Raw genomic sequence first — 8,210 nt, 5'->3', positions numbered from 1 at the left:
GGTTGTTTCCGTGGTGATGTTTCCATTCTCATCTCTGAGTTTATTAATTTGGGTGTGTTCTCTTCTTTTGCTGATAAGATTTGCTAAGGGTCTGTCAATTTTGTTAAGTTTTTTGAAGAACCAACTCTTTGTTTTGTTGATTCTTTCTATAGTTTTTTTGGATTCTAATTCATTTAATTCTGATTCAATTTACTTATTCCTTTCTGTCCACTGTATTGGGTGTATCTTGCTGCTCTTTTTCATGGAGGTTTAGATGTGTCACTAAATTTTTGGTTTCAGATCTCTCCAATTTGTTGATGTAGGAGCTCAGAGCTATAAACTTGCCTCTGAGTACTGCCTTTTCTGTGTCCCAGAGGAGCTGGTAATTTGTGTGTTCATTTTTGTTGAATAGCCTGAACATTTGAATTTCCTCTCTAATCTCTTCCATGACCCACTCGTTATTCAGCAGTATGTTGTTCAGTCTCCATGTAATACCAGACTTTCTTTGGTGGCTTTTGGTGTTGAGTTCTAATTTTATTCTCTTGCGGTCAGAGAAGATGCAAGGTATAACTTCAATGTTTCTGAATTTAGACAGTTCTTCTTTGTGTCCTAAAATGTGGTCTATTTTGGAAAATGTTCCATGTGCTGCTGAGAAAAACGTGTATTCTGATGCTACTGGGTGAAATATTTGGTCGATATCTGTTAAATCTAGTTGATCTATGCAGCTGTGTAGATCTGCAGTTTCTCTGTTGAGTTTTTCCCGAGTTGATCTATCTAGTGGGGAGAGTGGTGTGTTAAAATCCCCAACAATTAATGTCTTTGGATTTATATGGGATTTGAGGGAAAGTAGTGTTTCTTTGATAAATTTGGGCGCTCAATTGTTTGGCGAGTAGATATTTAGAATTGTAATATCTCCCTGAAGGAGACATCCCTTAATTAGTATGTAGCGACCTTCTTTATCTCTTCTCACGAATTTTAATTTGAAGTCTATTTTATCTGATATTAGGATTGCAACTCCCGCCTGTTTATGGGGGCCGTTTGCTTGGTAGATTTTGTTCCAGCCTTTCACAATGAAAATGTGTTTGTTCTTATGGGCAAGATGTGACTTCTGAAGGCAGCAGATAGAAGGGTCTTGTTTTTTAATCCAACTAAACAGTCTATGTCGCTTAATTGGAGAGTTCAGTCCGTTAACGTTAAGAGAAAGGACTGAGAGTTATTTGGGAGTTCCTGCCATGTCATCCTCCTTCTTGGAGACTGACAAAACTGGGTTCTTCCTATGGTTCTTGAATTCTCAGTTTGGTTGCAGTTTTTTGGCCTCTATTTTCGTCTTGTTTGTTTTCTATGTGTAGGACATCTTTAAGAATCTTTTGTAGGGCTGGTTTGGTGGAGATGTATTGTTTCAATTTTTCTTTGCTATGGAAGGTTTGTATTTGGCCTTTAGTTATGAAGGAGAGTTTAGCTGGGTACAGTATTCTTGGTTGATAGTTGTTTGTTTTTAGGGCATGGCATACATCATTCCAGGCTCTTCTTGCTTTGATTGTCTCTGCTGAGAAATCTGAGGTGATTCTAATTGGTTTCCCTTTATAGGTGATTAATCTTTTCTCCTTGACAGCTTTAAGGATCTTTTCCTTGTTCTGAGGTGATCCTGTGTGGATTAAAATGTGACAGTGGGATGTCCTATTCTGGTCTGGTCTGTTTGGAGTTCTAAAAGCTTCTTGTATCTGAATGTGCCTATCTTTTTGCATGTTTGGGATGTTCTCTGCTAGGTTCCTGTTAAACAAATTTCCTAGGCCATTAACTTCTGCTTCTAGGTGCTCCTCTACACCCATTATCCTTAGATTAGGCCTTCTGATGGTATCTTCCAAGTTTTGGATAGATCTATCATATTTCTTGGACTTGTATTGGATGGTTGTATGTTCTTTCTCTATAATATCCAGGCTGTCCTCAATCCCTGAGTTTCGATCTTCCGCATTGGAAATTGAGATACCCGAATTTGCCAATTTTCTTGTGTTTTTCTGGCTTATTCTGCCCATTTGAGATGAAAATAGCACCAGTTTTGTGCTGAAACACTATCTTAAGGCAACCATCAACCAAAATCTGAATTTGCACAGTCAATAGTCTACAGATACAACCTAGTTCAACAGATACATCTATTCAACATCAAACAACCATAGGTTAATGGGCTACGAACCGCAAAGAAGAATTTGGAAGTCCAGAAATTATTAGGGTTAGGGAGAGATGTGGGTAAAAAAATAGTAATAGATTGATGTGGGGAGGTTCAGGGAGAGTTAACTAAGTCCTAATCTCAAAGCAGGAAATAGTTTGCGTAGGATGAATGTAGAGAGAGTGAAAGAAAGAAGAAAGGGAACGGGAAAAGAAAAGAGAACAGAAAAAATAGAAAGGTAAAAATTAATAAAATTACGTAGAAACGATAACAATCTATTTAGATAAGAACGTGAATTTATTGAGAGAAGGGGAGGAATTTAAAGGAGATGTGAAAAACTTAAAAATAGAAATGCTTAAAATATTATATAGGTATAAAGAGGTAGTGTTGCTATTAAAGAGTTTAAGTCTTAGAGGTTTTCACTTGAGTAATAAATTTGTGGTGTAAGTGTGTACACAATGGGGGATAGGGTCTAATAGTCAACTACGGGTTTATCTGAGGATGTGCAAGACAAGAATTAAGTCACATAAGAAGTACGAAAGAGAGGAGAGGGTGAAAAGGATAAGAAAGGAAGAAGAAAAAGATGAGAAGTTGAGTACAGCTAAGCAAATAACAAAAAAGATAATAAAAAAGAAAAAAAAAGAGAAAGAAAACCAAAAAAGAGAGAAAAACGCACATTCACTTATCCATAAAATAAAATTTGTAAGAGAAAAAAAGAAGTTTCTGGAAAACAACTTTTTTTTCAAAAAAGGCAAAGATGAAAGATTAAAAAAAAGTTTTAGAAAAAAAAATTTTTATATAAGGTACCAAAGATAAAAAATGAAAGAAAAAAAAAGTTTTTTGATTTTTTTGTGGGGGGGAGGAGTGGGCAAAGTCCTGTATCTCCCTTGTGTCCATAATCAGCCTCTTGTTGGAGTCTCTGGTCTGCTTGTGGTCCTGTGGCTTGGTTGGTTTCTTAAGTCGGTTTGTTCGAACAGGCAGAAAATTGCTCTGCTTTACCCAGGATTTGTCGATCCTCCTCCCAGGCTAGTTCATTGGGAGGCAGATCTGCTTTGAGTATCACAAAAGAGGGGGATGTAGTGATGAGGCTAGGTCCTGGGTAGAGTTGAGGCCTTTCAACAGACAGTAGCTTTTCCAGGTCTATTTTGTGAAAACCTCACAGAGCCCCGCCTGGATCCATTCTCAGGGTTACTGTTTACTGATTTTCAATTGATTGTCGAGGTTGCTAGAGGGAGGGGCAGCCTCTGGCTCTGATTACCTGGGGGAGAAAGCCACTCCAAGGGCTGACGCCCAAGCTGGGTGACTTTTCCCTGGGTGGAGCTGAGTCTGGCAGGTCACGCCGCCGTTAAGTTCTTGTGACCTGCTAAATGACTCGTTTTATTCCAAGGCCTGAGCTGGAGCTAGCAGCTCCTCCGAGCTTTGTTGGTATCCAAGATGGAGATCACTGGTGCTGGGGCGGGGAGGGGTGGCCTTCCCTCCTCTGCTCCCTTAGAAGGAGTTAGGACGTCAGGCTTCTACTCAGGCCGAGTCTTATTTCCTGGGTCGTCTCTGGTCTGCCAACTGCAGGATGAAGATATCCGCTCCTTGTTGGTTCTTGCTGGTGTTGAGTAGAATCCGCTCACCCGCTGTGTCTGGCTCCTTCTTCCTGGACTCTCTGTGGCTCAGGTAGGCTGCTGTGCTCGCCCGCTGCCACCACAGCTGCTTCCCCCACAGCTGCTGCCGCCGGGGCGGCTGCTGGCAAGCACTCAGAAGTGTCTCCTTGCCTAGTTTTCCTTATCTGGCCTATCTCTCTGTCCTGTGATGGCACACTTGGTGTAATTCTCCGGCTTAGGACTGTTCACTGGAACTCTAAAACTGCTTTCTTTTTTTTTTTGGGGGGGGGGGGGTTCCGGTGGTGGGGCCTGAACTCTGGGCCTGGGCACTGTTCCTCAGCTCTTCAGCTCAAGGCTAGTGCTCTACCACTTGAGCCACAGCACCACCTCCGGCTTTTTTCTTTTTCGCTTATGTGGTGCTGAGGAATAGAACCCAGGGCCTCAGGCATGCAAGGCAAGCACTCTACCACTGAGCCATCTTCCCAGCCCTCTAAAACTGCTTTCTTTGCGAGAGCTTACTTAGGCTCCAGCTTCTGCTCCGCCATCTTCCCGGACGTCGAGCTACTTTCCCAATTTTTTAAAAAAGGCAAAAAAATTACCTGTATGGTTTCCTATGAAAAGAAAGCAGAATACAATCTGCTCCTCAAGGAAATTGACCCATAACTGGCAGTACTGTCACTTTCATAAATGATGTAAGAAGACTGAAGAACAAATTTCAACTCAAACTTCCTGATAGAAAATTTACTGTGTTCCCTTTAAACAACCTTTCAATTCTATCTATGTCTTGCTCCCAAAATGATTCGTATTTTATTCTTATCATATTTTTAATTAACTTTAAATAGTTGAATGGGAATAGCAGTTTGACAGAGCAGTTTATGAATAGTGTTTAGTGAGTTTTTTTTTTTCTTTTTTCTCCTGAGGTTTGAACTCTGGGTCTGAGCGCTGTCCCTGAGCTCCTTTGGATGAACAGTAGAACTCTATCATTTGAGGCACAGCAACAATTTCACACTTTTCTGAGATTTAATTGGAAATAAGAATCTCACAGACTTTCCTGCCAGGGTTGGCTTCAAAGCTCAATCATCAGCCTCCTGAGTATCTAGGAAAACAAGTGTGAGCCTCTAGTGCCTGGCTTAAAACAATGCATCTTTTCTTTTTTGGCTAGTCCTGGGGCTTGAACTCAAGGCCTTGACAATGTCCTTGAGATTCTTTTCCTCATGCTAGCACTCTACGACTTGTGTCATAGTGCCAATTGCAGCTTTTTTTGTTTATGTAGTACTGAGGAATCAAACTCAGGGCTTCATACTTGCAAGGCAAACAGTCTATCACTAAGACACATTTCATAGCTAATACAATACAACTTGAGGTTCATTATCCCTCATCCCTCTCAATCCTATTTCATCCCTCAATTTACATAATTTTGTAGAATATTAACTGGCTCGCAATGTCATACATAGTCACTCAGAGGCTATGTCACTGCACCAATTTAAAAAAGCTCATATAATTAGTACATTTCTTATCAAGCATTGTAGCCTCCTCCTTTGTTTCCCCTTTCCATCCCTTCCCATCCTCTCCCCAACCCCCCACTCAATCCTCCCTGCCCCCCCACACGAAAGTTGTAAAATTTGTTTTCGACATAACGAATTGTACATCTCATTGTAAGTAGAAAATGTAGTATAGGGCTGCGAAGATGGCTCAGTGGTAGAGCGTTTGCCTTGCATGCAGGATGCCCTGGGTTCGATTCCTCAGCACCACATAAGCAAAAAGAAAAAAGCCGCAAGGTGAGCTGTGGCTCAAGTGATGGATCACTAGCCTTGAGCTGAAGAGCTGAGGGAGAGCGCCCAGGCCCAGAGTTCATGCCCCACTACGGGGACCCCCCCACCTAAAAAAAAAGAAAATGTAGTCTGTTTTATCCATTTTTCAATGCAATATTAGTGTTTCCCAAGTAAGTAAGTCCATGTAAATTTATTTCATGTTGTTTTGCATGCATGTGTATAATTGTATTACATCCTCAATGAGCATTTCAACAATTTATTATATTCTATTATAAAAGGTTTTGCAATATGTATTCTTGTACATGTGTCTCATTTGACATAAGTTGAAATATATTTTGTATATAAAATTATGATTGAAAATGCTGGATCATAGCAGCAACTCTATGTATAACTTCTTAAAGATTGCCAGTATGTTTAACAAACTGACTATATCACTTTAAGTGCCAAGCACCAATGTATAAGGATTCCAATTTCTACACAGTGGTTGTGCAGGGCTGTCTTATTGATGTTTCTATTTCCATTAATCTCTATGTATGCAATGTCTAGGCATGATATGACCTTTTCATGTTCTTTGGTTGTTGGTATATTATAACAGACAGTTTTTTGATAACTTATTCAGGAAGGTTAAAGTTTTTCATTGGCATTAATATTTATAAGTTTTTGACAATTTCTAAAAACACCTGACCAGCACTCTTTGAAAAAGGAATATAAACTTAAATATATTTCTCTGTCCAATATTAAAGCTGTTAGTGTAAAATTGTTAGGTTTGTAAAAGAAAGATTACACAGCTCAATGGGTCTATAAGGCACCAGATTGGATCCACATAATTATTGTCAAGGAATATTTAATAAGGAGTAAAACAAAATATTTGTGGAATTATATTCTCTTTAATAAGCAGTGATAGGTTAGCCAGTATTGGGGATAATTAAAAAATAAACATTGACTTAAACATAACAATTTATTCAAATATTAACTTACTACAGGATTAAAACATGGCATATAAAACAAAAAGAGTGATGTAAATGTAAAGCAAAGAAAGATGTCGACAATTTTGGAGATGAAGTATTCTTAACTTAGGCATTAAACTTATAGGAAAGGAAACTTGATATATATAACTCAATAAAAGTGTAAAATAAAATTTAGTCTGTGAAAGCTCATATAAAAGTAGTGAATACAAATTGGGAGCAGAGGGCTCATGTATCTCATCCTAGCTACTTGGGAGGCTGTGATTTGAGTATTGCTTTTCGAAGCCAGCCCATAAAATAAAGTCCCTGAGAATCTTATCTCTGATTAATTTACAAAAATCAGTAGTGAGGCAAGACTCAAAGGGTTAATTGTTAACAAAATGCCACAATTCTCAGGGACCCTGATTTCAAACCTCAGGACCAAACATACATGTACAAAAGTAATAGTAGTAATACGAATAGTGATGATGAAGATGATGATGATGATGATGATGATGATGATGTTGATGATGATGATGATGATGATGGTAATGATGATGATGATGAAGGGTAACCAGAGTCAAGGATAAAATATTTGCAAATCCTATACCTGAAGAATACCTCAAATCGAGACTCTACCTAGAACTCTCAAAACCTAATGTTAAAACCAATTTGAAACCAGCAAAGTACATCTTGTGAAAAATAAGCACAAGAAAATCATCATTAGTCATCAAATAAATGCACATTAAAAGTAAAATGACATCATAAAATATGGATGAGAATTACTTCATGTAATACAATAATGATCATACTAAATGCTATCAAGAAACAGAGAAACTATGGATCATGGCAGGAATGTCAAATGGGAAAGCCACTTCTGAAAACATTGTGCCAGGTTCCCAGAACATGAAATATGTAACCCATAGCATAGCACAAGAATTGAGCTCTTCAGGCTTTGTCTCACAGAAATAAAATGTAACATTCACCCCAAAGCCAAAACACAGAGGATTATAGCAGCATTATTTCCTCTAAAAAAATGGAAATCAATTCAGCCATTCTTCAGGTGAATGGGAAAAGAATTGTGCTACATTCTCTAGTAACAGAACCAAAAGGCAACTCGAGTGAATGCAGTACAATATTAAGGCATACAATAATTGGGAATAATCTATCATATATTTGAAGGCAATCTTAAAAACTTATTTATTGCATGATCTAGAAGTCAGAGAAAAAAAATGTGTTACCAGGATGAAACAGGTTTGGGATGGGACAAAGAGAAGAAGTGGGTTTAATTATAAAAGAATAGCATGAGACAGACTCATTTTTGGTAAAGAAACGTATCTGTAAATATAGTATATTCATATAGAGTTGATAACATTATATTGGACTTAATATGTGAAAAAATAATTAAAACAACTGAATGCTGCTTAAGGTACTTGTGAAATATTAATGTCTACTTGTGATGTCTTACAATAAATATTTAAAGAAACTGGGAAAAGTATTCAAGGGATATCTCTGTGTTCTTATAACATCATAAAGATTCATACTAACCTCAATAGAATTTAATGATATCAAGAAAACAGAAGTCAATATTGAATGTTTACATTGGGAACTAGTCTGGGTCCAAGCTTGAGATGAAATATACCTTGCTAATTAGAAAGCAGAGACTTAGAAGATTGATATCAGGGCCAATTTGTACAAAAAAAGTGAGAAATTACCAAACCAACGTAAGCTAGATATAGTGTAATTTCCCTGTTACTCA

Source organism: Dipodomys spectabilis, unplaced genomic scaffold (assembly GCF_019054845.1).
Source record: "Dipodomys spectabilis isolate Male_0828 unplaced genomic scaffold, ASM1905484v1 ptg000144l, whole genome shotgun sequence".
In the NCBI taxonomy this organism is placed as follows: domain Eukaryota; kingdom Metazoa; phylum Chordata; class Mammalia; order Rodentia; family Heteromyidae; genus Dipodomys; species Dipodomys spectabilis.
The sequence above is the reverse complement of the archived record's forward strand: the minus strand, read 5'-3'. Positions refer to the sequence as shown.